Source organism: Sinohyriopsis cumingii, chromosome 1 (genome assembly GCF_028554795.1).
Source record: "Sinohyriopsis cumingii isolate HCF-2022 chromosome 1, ASM2855479v2, whole genome shotgun sequence".
NCBI classification, from domain to species: domain Eukaryota; kingdom Metazoa; phylum Mollusca; class Bivalvia; order Unionida; family Unionidae; genus Sinohyriopsis; species Sinohyriopsis cumingii.
Window position 1 is genome coordinate 13,508,588 of NC_142961.1, and position 14,209 is coordinate 13,522,796.

The 14,209-nt window shown below is 35.5% G+C and overlaps 2 protein-coding genes across 7 annotated transcripts in view; one reads left to right on the plus strand and one right to left on the minus strand.

Annotated features, from left to right (window-relative positions):
- LOC149806435 (trafficking protein particle complex subunit 13-like) overlaps positions 1-14,209 on the plus strand; it is a 173,431-nt gene that overhangs the window by 39,796 nt on the left and 119,426 nt on the right. Inside the window, exon 1 of one of the 3 annotated variants that reach the window (XM_089953295.1) lies at positions 567-676. The exons of the other annotated variants lie outside the window; for them this stretch is intronic. The gene's annotated coding sequence lies outside the window, so the exon portion shown is untranslated. Of the gene's footprint in view, positions 1-566; positions 677-14,209 lie in introns of those variants that run through there. 3 annotated transcript variants of the gene reach the window in all.
- LOC149806436 (sodium-dependent organic anion transporter-like) overlaps positions 1-14,209 on the minus strand; it is a 45,018-nt gene that overhangs the window by 17,480 nt on the left and 13,329 nt on the right. Inside the window, exon 1 of one of the 4 annotated variants that reach the window (XM_089953255.1) lies at positions 7,080-9,657. The exons of 2 other annotated variants lie outside the window; for them this stretch is intronic. The gene's annotated coding sequence lies outside the window, so the exon portion shown is untranslated. Of the gene's footprint in view, positions 1-6,735; positions 6,970-7,079; positions 9,658-14,209 lie in introns of those variants that run through there. One more of the 4 variants, XM_089953245.1, reaches the window with a different exon arrangement.

A 14,209-nucleotide genomic window follows, 5' to 3' on the forward strand; every position in this document is an offset into this window, starting at 1 on the left:
GTGCCAGTGGATTGGGGTCTATAGAAGTATTTAATAAATTGTGTAATTTACTTTCTAGATTGAAACTGCTTTATTTTTATTCACCCACATCAAAACCAAGTGCATTATGTAATATTGTCAATCAATGTTTCTGCACAGTAACTCCATTTGACTACAAATAGGTACCAAACTCTGAGGATGACATGCTCATGTGATGAAGAAGAATCCTGTTGAAAAAGCTCAAAAGGCAAGGTCACTGTGGCAGAAAAATGGTTTCTGTTCAGTAATTTGAGTTCAATACAATCTACAGTTACTAAGCTTGCTCTTTGGGTAAGAAAGAAACCTATAGGTTTCGGGGTAAATGGTTATGGTCACCGAATGAAAGAAGACGTGATTTCTGCACAATATTATTCTACATCACACAGAAGGATTGAACTCTGTGGCCGGCTTGCACTTGGGGTAATGAAAACATTATTGATATTGGGGTCAAAGATCAAACATCAAGGTCACTGGCTAAAAAAAGAAAATGGTTTCCATACAATATCACTAGTTCTTCACCATCTCTGGTTTTCAGACTTTTGTGGATGACTTGCACTTTGAACCCTACTGATTTCAATCTATGGCTAAGGTCACTGACAAAGGATCAGAAGTTTCCACACATCCACAGACCATATGTTGTGGATGGCATGTACTTAGGGTAAGTATGAAGCCAACAGATTTTTAGGTCAAAAGGTCACTAACTGGTGTTGTTGTTGTTGTAGGGTTTAATGCCATTTTTCAGCACATGATAGGCTATACATGGCGGCCAGTATTAATGGTGGAGGAAGAACCCCGGAAAACCCGGGAAAGAACCACTGCCCCATGAGAAGCTACTGGCAAGCTTTCTCACATTAGCCAAATCCGAGACTCAAACCCATGCAGACAGAGGTGAGATGGCAGTGATCCGTAACGGAGAGTGCATTAGACTTCTTGGTCACTCTGGACCCCTGTCACTAACTGAAAGATTATTTCTTCATCACAATTCTGGATTGAACATTACGGATAGCTTACACTTACAATACAGAAGAAGCATATTGATTTTGGGATCAAATAGTCAATGTTCACAGTCACTAACTCAAAGATAAAAAAAGGCTTCTGTAAAAAAAAAAATCATCACAGAAAACTATTAAACATTGGATGGGCATATACTGTGCCATTCATGGTACTCTTGTTAAAAAATTTGGCAGTGAATTTTTTGAACTTCGAAATGCAAACTTGTGATATCAGACCAAGTCTTATTTAGACCTAATCATGATGACATCAATCATGCCTTTTAGAATGTGTCAAATGCCTTAGTAACCAAGGCTGATATATGGTTTTCAGTTACAGGTGGCACTCAAAATATGCAACGATGCATTCCTGATGTAATGGCACAAATCAATATTAGTGCAAATTGAAAGTAATTTTCCCAAAGGAAACTTGTAAATTATGTAAATTTTTAGGTAAACCCTACCTTTACTTTTTCAAGTAACAATTATTTATTCATAATTTTCAAACAAATTAATACATGTAATATGAAAGTAAGCTGCACACAAGTCAAAGAACATAGCATCAGTGATGGAGTAAAAATGAGCGCTGTGGCACAAATTTAACATTATATCTTCATTATAGATGGTGTTAATATGAAAGCACCTAAATCAGATTGGCATATACTGGTAGTGAGTATCACGTGTATATAACTGTCCTCGATTGGTGATTCACACACTTCTCAAATACTATCATTTCAAACATGCATGGAAGATACAAAACTTGTCCAGAAAACTTAATTTATATTGATCAAAAGCACCATCATTAAATAGGGAGTGTGGTTACATATGGGGCAATATGCAGACAACTCTGGATTAAATCCTTTGCATTAAACTGTTCCTTATATTTCAACATTCATTTTTGTCAATTTCTTTGCATGGTGCTTATCCAGAGCTCTTGGGGTCTTTGGAGTATGTTCATATATGATTGGGAGCAAATATTATAGAACATGATATGTTAAGACATTATGCAGTGACAGATCTGGATCTTTGCTGCTTTGATTTAATATCATGTTGTCAATTGGTCTGACCAAAGGCTCAGTCTTGAACTCTTAAGACTTACTCATGCTGATCAAGATGTCAGGATTCACTTTACTCTGCTGCCAGGGAAATGGCTATGATGGCCGTGACTTTCAAATACTAACATATTAGTCAGGGTTTATTCTAGAACACACGACTGTGAGATTCCCAATAATTTCTATAAAAAAATAATTGTGCTTAAAAATCAGCTGTATGCAGGAAAATCTTGCATTATATTTTCAATCCCTGCCTTTATTTCTTTATTAAACTCCTACCAACATTCTGACAGTTCTCACCTTTTGCAAATGGAGGGTGGAATTTTCCCCTTCCATTTTTCAGTTCATTTATTGTCACTGCCAGAGAAAGTGATACATACATGTATGTCTAACTTAAAAGTGACACAGAATAGGTCTAATTATGTTTTTATGCTCAGATTGGGAGAATATTCCAGCATCAGCAGAGTTAAGTCTCTTTGTGGGACCAATAGATAAGGACTGTGGATGCCACATATATATATATCAAGTTTAAATATTGCAGTATCTTTATATAGCTTCAAGCATATTATGGTGGCCATTTTTAAGACTTTTACATTGTTACCCCTTCTGAACAGATTGTCTTTTTATGATGTTTTGGTTGATCCTAAATGAAAATCATACCACCGCTCCAGTGACCTAGTGGTTAGAGCATCTGCCTTGGATGCAGGAGGTCATGGGTTTGATCTCCGGCTGAGTCATACCAAAGACTTACAAAAATGGTACTAACAGCTGCCTTACTTGGCACTCAGCATTAAGAGGTTAGTGTTAGGACTGATCGGCCTGGTTTCAGGATAATGTGACTGGGTGGGACATCATGCTACATGTCTGCGACATGATGCCCCAGTGCTAAGCATCACTATAAACTGCCACACTGCAGACATCGTAGCGATATGACTGAAAAACTGTTAAAGCTACATTAAAAATCCAAATCACATCACACAAAATCGTACCACATAGCCATCCAATATAGCTGTCACATTGGCCATTTTGAAAATCTTATTATTGCTACTCATCCTGGATGGATAATCATATCAACATGGATTTTCACTAAAAGACTTCATATATCTAGTTACTAAATGATAATGGTGCTGATCTGATATCCAATATCCTCGCCATGACAACCACTTTGAAAATCTTGTTACTGCTACTCATCCTGAACAGAAAGTCATATTGACAAGAGGCTTTCACCAAAAGACTTTTTATAGTGTCAAGTTTGGCTTAAATGAAAATGGTTTCACTCAGACATTCACTATCAGCACATAGCATCTCTTTTGAAAATAATGTGATTGCTACTCTGTCTGAGTGGAAAGGCATACTGACATAGGGATATCACCAGAAGAATTATAGTGTTTGGTTGGTCCTGAATGAAAATAGTCCACTTTACAATCAATATTTGTCCTCAGTCTAACCAAACATTTTATTGATTAATAAATACATCTTTTAAAAACAAGAAGAAAAAAAAAACGGTAATTTCATTGGCTTTATCTTACTCACTGTGGACTTATCTCCCCTTGTCTGCTTTTTGGTTGTACAAAAAAACTTTCCAAATGTAAATCAGAGATCTTTGATTAAGGATTTATGATTATTGAAACTTAGTTTTGTTGAAAATGTGTTTCCTGATTTTGATTAAAAGCACACACCTACCTAGTCTACAAAAGGGCATTTTTGGTCAATTCTTATTAAAAATAAGTTTACCTTCTCACAACAGAGAATGTTTACACGTGTACAGATTCTGATCTTAAGTGTTATGAGTCTATGCTCTTAAAGTAACAGAAAAGAGTGAAGACAACAAGTTTTGCAAAATTTAACAAATAATTTATTTCCCTAGAATACAAAGTGAAAATTGAGAAAAAAAGAACTTACTGCATTGCAAATTAAATCCAAAAATAATCCAAGAATTACAGGCACAAGTCAGAGTAATAAAAGTCCTGAATAAATCTCAGTTCAAGTTCTGAAGAGATCCAAATTTAAAGGCAATGATGTGTCTTTTATAGCCTATGAAGTGTTGATGTGTCAACATTCTCTTGTTGAATCACAGAAATATTATTCCAGGTTTGAATTCAGTATAAATTCCAATATATGTATTTATCCAAGAATTTTGTCGGAGCACTTTTGTATTTCCAGAGAAAATAATCATTGAATTCAGTACTTTGAAGAAAACAAAAATCTGGCCAAAACTGGACACAACATAATAAATCTTAAAGTGCAAGGTGTTAAAGCACAACTGGTAAAATCCTTACAGTCACAGGATAATACAGTTCTCTGATTGATCTCAGGTCACATTTAGCATTTTCTAAAAACAACTATTACCTAATGGAAAATAACCTTCTAAAATGATCTAATGAGCCTTGTTTATTTACATCACAACAGCCTACAAAATTCACTTAGGAATCTCCAAAACCCTGACCCTGATCAACATATTCACTCCTTCATTGTTTACCTGATTAATAATCCTGATAATAAACTCATACACAAAGAGAATAATGAAACTATTGTTGTTTACAATAATGAAACAAAAATTATTTTTTTTAAAAAGTCAATCAGGTCAAGCAGAAATGTGCTCAGTTTTGGACAAGGTCAAGTCCAGCAAACAATGTTACATTCCAATAACATGTAATGAAATAAAAAAATTTTTTAAACTAACAGACAAACAATTAAATTAAATATACATAATGTAAGATTTCACTGAGCATTTCTGTAATAATCTTGATGGAAATAAAATAGGTAGATCTGATGGGTACTGATAGCAAGTCATGTTCCAACGACTTTATGATTTCCTGATCAGATTATACCTTTCATATTTCTAAGAGTGAAAAATGTCATTTGGAACATATCTGTATGACAACAACATCATTTAAAGGCACTTAAATAAATATGGACTGTAAAGTTTGCCAGAACTTCTCTGTGCCACTATGATCTTGGCTTATGTTGGAGGTTTTGACTTTACTAAAATGCAGGCTATCACAGGATGGTCATACTAAGTTTTGAATTTTTTTGTTGAAAATTCCTAAGGAAATGGGAAAGCAGTTTTATAAAGAGGCAAGAAAAAATATATTATTTTGCGTCTTTGCCAATGGTAGATAAGTTTGTATCAATGGCTTAATAACTATTGAGGTATTAGAAAGTGAGGTAGTACTGTAAATGCAACACAAATATTGCATTTTGCTCAGTGGAACTGTCATTTATCACTGTAAATATACATTTACTTTAAATGTTGCAAATTTTATATATTGTTTTTGTTTCATTTGTTATAATGTATGCCCATGAAAATAGTTTAAAGTACAATATTTAAATGAGAAGAAAAAAATGCAGAAGTGCCATATTGTTGTCAGGTGTATTTATTTTGATTTCCCAAGAAGATAACAAATGGTGCTTCTCATTAGAATTTATAAGTCTGCAAAAGCAATTATTATTCCTTAATTTACAGTAAAATCAGAATGCATGATTACCTTCCAGTTCGGTTCCAACACAATTTAAGGAATGGATTTTAAAAGTCATGCATTTACACTGTGCTTTGTATTAGTGGAATTTTTTATAAATGTTAATGCATTGGAATATTTAGAAAAGAGGGTTTATGTACCATTTATCAGTTGCAGTATGAACGTCTAGACTAACAAGTAGATCTCCACTTTTTTTGTTCTTACATTTACCCCTACAAGAAATATTAGAAGAAAAGAAAGTTTATATTTTACCTGTTGATCCATAGGAACATCTAACTACATATTAGCACACACTCCCATTTGTACCTCTCCCCTTCATGATTTTAAAAATGGAATGCACCAAGAACATTAGAAATACACAAGACTTAGTCATTTAATTCAGTGATTAATAATTTATAACTCTGTGCTAAGGAGTCCCAAACAGTCAGATTATTGGTGCTAAGGGGTTCCTATCACTGTCAGATTATTGGTGCTAAGGGGTCCCTAACACTTTCAAATTATTGGTGCTAAGGGGTCCCTAACATTAGTATTTCAGTGCAACTGTAAGCTCTTGATGTAAACCAGCATACTGCTTGCCGTCCTTTTCTAGTTTCTAGAATAGGCCATTTCAGTAAAAGCTGTGTCAACTGTATCCAATACAGTAAAACGTGTCTTGAAAGAATACCGCTATGTGAGACCACCTATCTTGAGAGACCACATTCTTGGTGCACAAATTTATTGATTATATAGCATTGTGACCTGTTATGAAAGACCACCTGTCTTGAGAGACCATACTTTTTTGGCAAAAGAGGTGGTCTTTCAAGACAGGTTCTACTGTATTTGCAATGTCTAGTTTTAATATGTCTAAAACAAACTGAACAAATAAAGAGGAGAAACTCTTCTATATATGTGTTCAAAGAGATCTAAGTCCACATTTTAGGAAATTATTGAGATTTTAAAAGAATATGAACTACATCATATCTGTTGCCTGAAAACATCGACTGGCCCAAGCAAATATAGTGACCCTGTTGCTAAAGAAATTCCCGTTTGATTCAAAATGCCAACTAGTTGGCAGTGTTTGCCCCCCCCCCCCCCCTTCCCACGTGAAAATCAGGTAACAAGTAAAATCAATAATTGAAATTAAGAAAACAAAACAAGCATTATGATGTTAATATATGTGCTTGACATACACTGCCATCCTAACGTTTGTTCACTTACTCCTTTCTTTTGGCATTTTCATTCATGATACAAGACGAAGTTAAACAGTATGATACAGTTATTCTCAGGCTACTGTCTGGAAAAATTAAAATATTAATATGACACATTACAAGTGAAAAGAAATGTGAAGGACTACAGGCTATGGGATCAGTTCGTAGCCTCAACCACAAATCAAATTGAGGTTACGACATCGTAGCTTACAACTGTTTACGTGATTCAAAAATAACATTCATTATGTTTTCTTCGAATTAGTTTCGGTTGGTATCAGGTTTTACTGTTGTCGAGAATATCAAAGCCGAAAGTTGTCATGTGTACTAATTTCACATAACTATACGTCGACTTACTTTGCCATTTCAGTCAACAAAATGTGTACACTATTTATGGGTCGTTGCGTTTAATTTAGGTATTTTCTTCATTTTTTCATCTTCAAGCTCTTTGCCAACTTACTCTGATTTCGAGAGAGCGCGTAGCATGTTCGGAACTCTCACTAGTGACAACGCCCGTAAACGCGGTACTTGGCGCGGAAGACGAAGCGATTTAACCTGAATTGAGATATGAGTGTTATATAGGTAATATTTAAAATGTTTACTTTTTGACTTGTTTTGGTCGACTTGCCGTTGCCATAGTAGCTTGTGCTTGCTGGAAATGCTAACCGACTTTAGTTTGGATCTTTTTACATTCATATATCCGCCGAGAAACACTTACGGCAAAACGCAATCTTAAGTTCATGACATCTTGGACCAGATCAGGCTAGAGGTAGAAACCGGGGTGCATGTCGCGCGCTGTGACGTCAGAATGAAAATTACTTGTCACTTTTTATTAAATCGTGATTTAACAGATATACAATTCAATGATAGTTCTTTCCACATACTATCGCGAATGTTCCAGTCTGTAACTCTGTAAATTTTCAGGTCAGCATCATTAAATGTAGCTACAAGTACCTAATTTTTCGTTTTAAATACTTAAGTGTGAAATAAATTAGGCCTAGGTACATTTAGCTGTTTTATAACGCTGGCCTGAAACTTTACTAAGTTGTAGATACGAAACATTCGCGATGCTAATGGGAATGAACTATTATATTAAATTTATAATAGTGAAACCAAATGCACTCACATGATCACATTGATATACCGAAAGCAAAAGTCTTCGTGTCAGTTTATTCAAAGTGTGCACAATACTCAGTAAACGTGAGCAAGAATAAAATGGTCTAATTTAAGGTGACAAGTGACCAGGTTTGTGTGCATGTACTTTTTTAAGTTTCTTGAAGGGGGCGGAAACCTTTGACATAGTATATAGTCGACATTTGCTTTGCTTGTCACATGACTACCAAAGTTTCGCAACCGACATGTCCATGACATCAAGGGGTCCAATAAGTCACGTAATATTAACAATACGCCACTTTCTAATATTGTTTTGCAAACAAAAATTTGAGAGAAAAAAAAATTAAATAATAATAATAATGAGGACTTTGTATAGTGCCTAATCTTTAGAAGCTCTAAGCGCTTTACAACATTAGACAACACCTATAAGATTAAAAAAAAAAAAAACATAAAATAATATTATTACAAAAACAAACACCATGAAATTAGAAAAACATTAAAAAATAAAAAACATGCTGAGAATATTTCAGGTAGGAAACATTAGGTCTTTAAGTTTGTTCTTGCAGTGAGTTTTGAGAGCCCTCTTGAATGTGATCAATGTGTCTTTGTGTCAGTTCAATGGGCAATTCATTCTGCGTTGCTGGGCCTTGGTATGCAAAAGAACACTGTCCATATGACTTTGTTTTCATAGTGGGAATAATAAATGAAAGTCACATAGTGTTTCTATGAATACGAATAGACACCTAATCCTCAAAATATTGCTCAGAGATCTGTCGATGTTTCCGCAACCTGGAGAAAGACATTATATTCGTCATGCATTAGAGCACGTGTCAGTGAAGTTTTTTTCTCTCTACTCCTTTCCTTTTTATATCACATGACACTGCGTTGATTGTACAGCGCCTATAACAACAAGATTACCCCCCCTTCCAAAAAAAGAGTACCCAGTCAAATTTCATCAACTCTGTAGTTTCATCTCATCTGTCAGCAAAATTAAAGACAGCGAATACGTGAATACTTTTTTGTTCTCTTCATTATTAACATTGCCAAAAATCGTGCACCACACGTGTGTCTAAAAATAGTATCGTGTGTTTGGAACTACTTTTAATTGTAAACAAACAATGTACGCTCATGTTGCAACTGCCGGAGTTTATTATTTATTAATCCCGTCTGAATGAAAGTTGAGATGATAATGTTGACGAGGTTGTGAGTTCACTGAGTCAAAAAATAAAATTTCAAGCAAATAAAGAACTGAACATAATATCCAGCGATTGGCTTAAAACGAGAGACATGAAGTGGATCTATTGAAAATATTCTGATCGGTTACAGTAAACACTTAAGAGGAATGTTCATAAGCATTCACAAAATCAAATGATTTTGACTACAAGCGGTTCTCTCCATAGTGTATAAATATAGGCACACAAAGGCATATTAAGACCAAGGGCTATCCTGTACCTTTCAGAGACACCCCCATTTTACAATCCAAGCACTAAATTCTAAAATACCGTTGTTTTTTGTTTTTTTTTAAAGCCACTGAAGAAGATGGGTTTTGGTAGAAAAGCAAAAGTATCAGAACCAAGACGACGAAGAAGCTTTATTTTCCGCTGGCGAAATGGGGTCTCACACCACAGCTGCGATTTTCTCCTTTTTTATTTTTTGGGGAGAAAGTGTTTTGATATATAATAGGATACAGATCACATATCGATCCTCCAACAAATAACATATCGATACCTCCAACATGGTTTATTTACTGGTTATAGACAAGAAGAGCTTATGGGATGGTATGTCATCCATCATACATTCATCACTGCTCCTCTAAAAATAGAGTAAACTCACACATTCATTAAATGTCTAGTTGGGCCTACATGAAAATCGTGCCACTCAAACACCCTGTATGGTCAATACAGAAACTGTCATAAAATCTTTCAAGTTATTGCCACTTCTGCTGAATGACTTCTCAAGATTTCTGGTTGGACCTAAATGAAATGGTGCCAGTTTGATGTTCAGTATTGCCACCACAACAGCCATCTTGAAAATCTTGTTCTCACTATTTCTCCTGACTGATGGGAAGACATATTGATATCAGATTTTCACCAGAAAAGTTTTTATGATCAAGTTGGTCCTAGATTAAAATGGTGTTAAGTATGGTTGTCATAGCAGCCATCTTCAGAATCCAGTAATCTCTACTTCTTCTGAATGGATGGTCATATCAAACATTGAAATTTCACTAACAGACTCCTTATGATGTCTATTGGTTGGCTCAGATTAGAATGACTAGTGGACATCTTGAAAATCTTGTTATTGCTACCCCTCTTGAAAGAAAAGTAATGTTGCCCTGTTGTTCTCACCAGATGACTTGTTATGTCTAGCTTGTCCTAAATGAAATGAGTGCCTCTTACACATCCAATAGCGTAAACAGTAGATGAAAATCTTGTCATCACTACTCCTGAATGGATGGATATATCAACATGAAATTTTAAATAAATGACTTATGATGTCTAGTTGGTCCTAAGTGAAACTCTTGCTGCTCAGACATTTAGTGTGGCCATGTTTGTGTTATCACTACTCCTGATTGAATGGCTGGTCATATTGATACTGTGGTTTCACCAAAAGATTTCTTATGGTGTCAAGTTTGTCCCTAAATGGAGATGGTGCCAATCTGGTATGCAGTATAGCTTACCATGGCAGTTATTATAGAAATTTTGTTTAGTGTGAATTTTCAAAAAAAGAAGACTTCGTAAGTGATGTCTTGTTGGTCCTTAGTAAAAAATGAGGCCAATCTGATGCCTATGGCAGCTAATCTGGATGCTCACTAGGTAAAAGGAAAATTAGTTTTATCTTGAACTCCTGGAAATTCTTTTTGGCTGATAGAGTGTCTGTCCCATGAAGGGATTCTTGTTTTAATTTTTCAATTATAGATTCTTTGCTTTCCATTACATGTATTTACATTGTAAAATTTACTCCAGTCTATTTAAACACTTCATAGAAATAACTCCAGAATTTTTTAATCAGCTAGATTGTCTTTCTTTGTGTGAATAAGACTTGACATGCTGAAAGCTCTAATTGTGTTATTGATATTGAATTATCATATAGTTATGTTTGCAAGGAAAGAAACATGCAATGTTTTGTTTTATGGTAGATGAGGTCATTGACCTCAGCCACTTTATAACATTCATTGGTAAAACTACATTTATTTACCAAAAGATATCAAAAGGTACAGTGTGGTCTGCTGGCATTTTCATATATATAGAGTGCACAGTAAGGTATTTTATGAAGCAGAATGAAACAGTTAATATACCCATATTTAAACTATTTTATGTAGGTTTATTAAAAATGTGAATAGTGTATACATGTTTTTTTATGAAATACATATACATAAAATTTCAAAACTCATGAAGTCAGGTGAGTTGGTGCTGTAGCCCAGTGTGTGTAGTAAATCATTCATATATGACCAAAGGCATTGAAGTGTAAGGAAAAGTTAGAATGTATAAGACTGAATGGACAGGAAGTAACACAGTCTGCAGTTAACAGTATCAGGTTTCTATTTAACAAGAAGTTGGGGGTGAGAATTTGGAAAACATATCAATATCCAATATTGTGGATGGTTTGTAAGATTCAGGAAGGCTATCACCTGTCTGGGTAAGGTGGTCATATTCTTGATGTTAGAAGTATCACATATCTTGGTAACTGGGTCATATTCTTCATGTTAGAAGTATCATATATCTTGTTAACTGGGTCTTATTATTCATGTTATTAGTATAGCATATCTTGGTAACTGGGTCATATTCTTCATGTTATTAGTATGACATATCTTGGTGACTGGGTCATATTCTTCATGCTAGAAGTATGACAAAGCTGAGTATCTGGGTCATAGTCTTTTGATGCTGTTTCAACACCATTTATTTATGGTATGGTCTGTGGGGGAAGGGGACTGTTCATTTAGTAATAATTACAGAATCATATTCTGTATGTAAGGGAAGTGGGTGATGGTAGGTGATGTACACAGATGGACTGAGAGAGAATATATTAGATAGAGATAGGGAGATACAGGGCATGAGAGTAGTATATGGGGGCAACCTAGCCTCAGTGGAAATTCCCATTCAAAAAGGTTGTGGGCAACTCTAGCCTCAAGGATTTTTGAAAGGTAGTGGGCAACGTTGGTGTCAGTGGGAATTTAACATGGAGAATATTGGGCCAGTATGTGGACAAAGGAATGGATTGAGTTTGTATATTGACAGGGGGAATTGGACATAGGGATGTATAGTGACAACGGGAATTGAACATTGGGTGATGTCGTGGGGTTTTAGGGTCAAATAATGTGAAATGTATTTGTAGGGACAAACATAGACATACGTCAGTGGAAAACCCAGTCAGAAAGGTCGTGGGCCACTATAGCATCAAGGGTTTTTGAAAGGTCATGGGCCACTATAGCGTCATGGGGAATTGAACACGGGGAAATTGAATGGGCCACTTTGGTGTCAAGGGGAATTGAACATAGGGATGTAGAGTGACAGTGGATTGGGACTGTCTAGCGACAATGGGAATTTAACATGGGGAATACAGGACCAGCACTTTGGGGACAATGGGACATTAACATAGGAATATTGGGCCTGTATAGCGACAAAAAATACTGGGTTTGTATTATTGAGGGACAATATGAATAATGATGTCACGGTACTGGACATTGGTAACATGTCCGCCAGGCATTATATAAAGTTATATGTCCCACACTGCCCAAAGAATGACTCACAGACAGAATAGAGACTCCAAAAAGAAAAGTCTATTGTATGGGTACAAAACATTTATTCAAATATATACATGGGCTCTATGGCCCGTGCTTTGGTCTAAGTACTATCCATTTAATACATACAAATTTAGACATGGAATAAACCTATTCACAAGTTATTTATTTCTTGGTTCTGGAAAACTACTTTAAAAAATTAAAGTTCATGCCTTAAAAAAAATAACATATACAATGTATAATTGTTTCGTAAAAAGAATGACAGTTTTGATACTACATTTAATGTCTATTTTTGAGAAAAAGTAAAACCAAGAAACAAACGATGAATAGGACAAAGATTGTGCTTTTTTTCAGTCACACAGTGTTTAAATCTAGTCAGCTACTACATGTATTTATGTTCCAGCATAGATGTTTCCCATCACATACTCCCTTTCATGTGTAGATCTGTTGGTATATCCATCATGCTAGGTGTATTTATCGATAAGCAGATCAATGCCAGTTAATTTTATTGTCTTCTTCCCATGGTGGTTCAACATATGCCATATGAATGGTCACTTTTCCATCGGTGATGTCAAATTTTTCTCTTGTCATCTGCACGTCTTCAATAGCCCTCAACAGTTTGGAAGAAGTTAATACTGCAGGAGAGTTCAAACTCATTATTTGACTTGACACTTATGTTTGAGTTCCTCTAACAGTGAGTCAAATAATTCTGTGATAAAACCTGCTTCCTCGGCTGGAACATCAGATGCAAAGTCACCATATAGGTGTAAGTTATCATCCTAAATTTTCTTGAAGTCACTGTCTGAGTCATTTGGATGCTAAAATACTCCTTTAGGTCTGTTGAATCTTTTTTCTTCTAGGACGCACTTTGCTGTGACAGTATGGTGGTGAAAGAGGTCAGTGATGTTTGTTCCTGAATCTCTTTTTCATCTGCATAGAGTGATTCATCTTTCTTGATGTTTGTCTTTGCATTGAAATGTCGTTCTTGGAAGTCATCCCTATTTATACTAGGTGATATCAGCATGTCCATAAGGTAAAGTCTTGTAGCCTAGAAGTCCCACTGGTTGCACATAGTTTTCCATGATGTTAGTAAATGAACAACTAAGATTTGGTACTGCATTGGTGATATGATCGTGAGGCACATCATTGCACTTGAGTTTTCTCTCACTTGATACTTGCTGTGTGAAATGATTCATCATTCTCGCTTGGTATTGGTAGTTACAATGAAGTATTGGTCTTGGAAGTTTTCCCCTTTAATATGCTGGCCAATATCGGTGTGTCCATACGGTAAAGTGAAGTGGTTGGGAAGCTGTACTCACTTCTGGTACATGATTTGATTCAGTTTTTCCAAGGGCTGACTGACAGTTTGGTGTGTGGGTAAATATACAATGTTGTATGGTTTGCTGGTGGTCACTTTAAACTCTTGATAAACTCCAGATTGCAATGCTTTGTTGAGCATGCCAAAGTTCACCACTCGACTGGTGTGATGATTGAGAGTCAATCCTTTCACTTTATACTCGGTGTGCACTTCTTGTGGGTCCCGGTATTTGTAACCATAATTTTTAGGACTGCCACTAGTAAAACTTAGAATCTTGTCATCAGGGTGCTCGTCCATCCAGGTTCATAAACGGTCTTC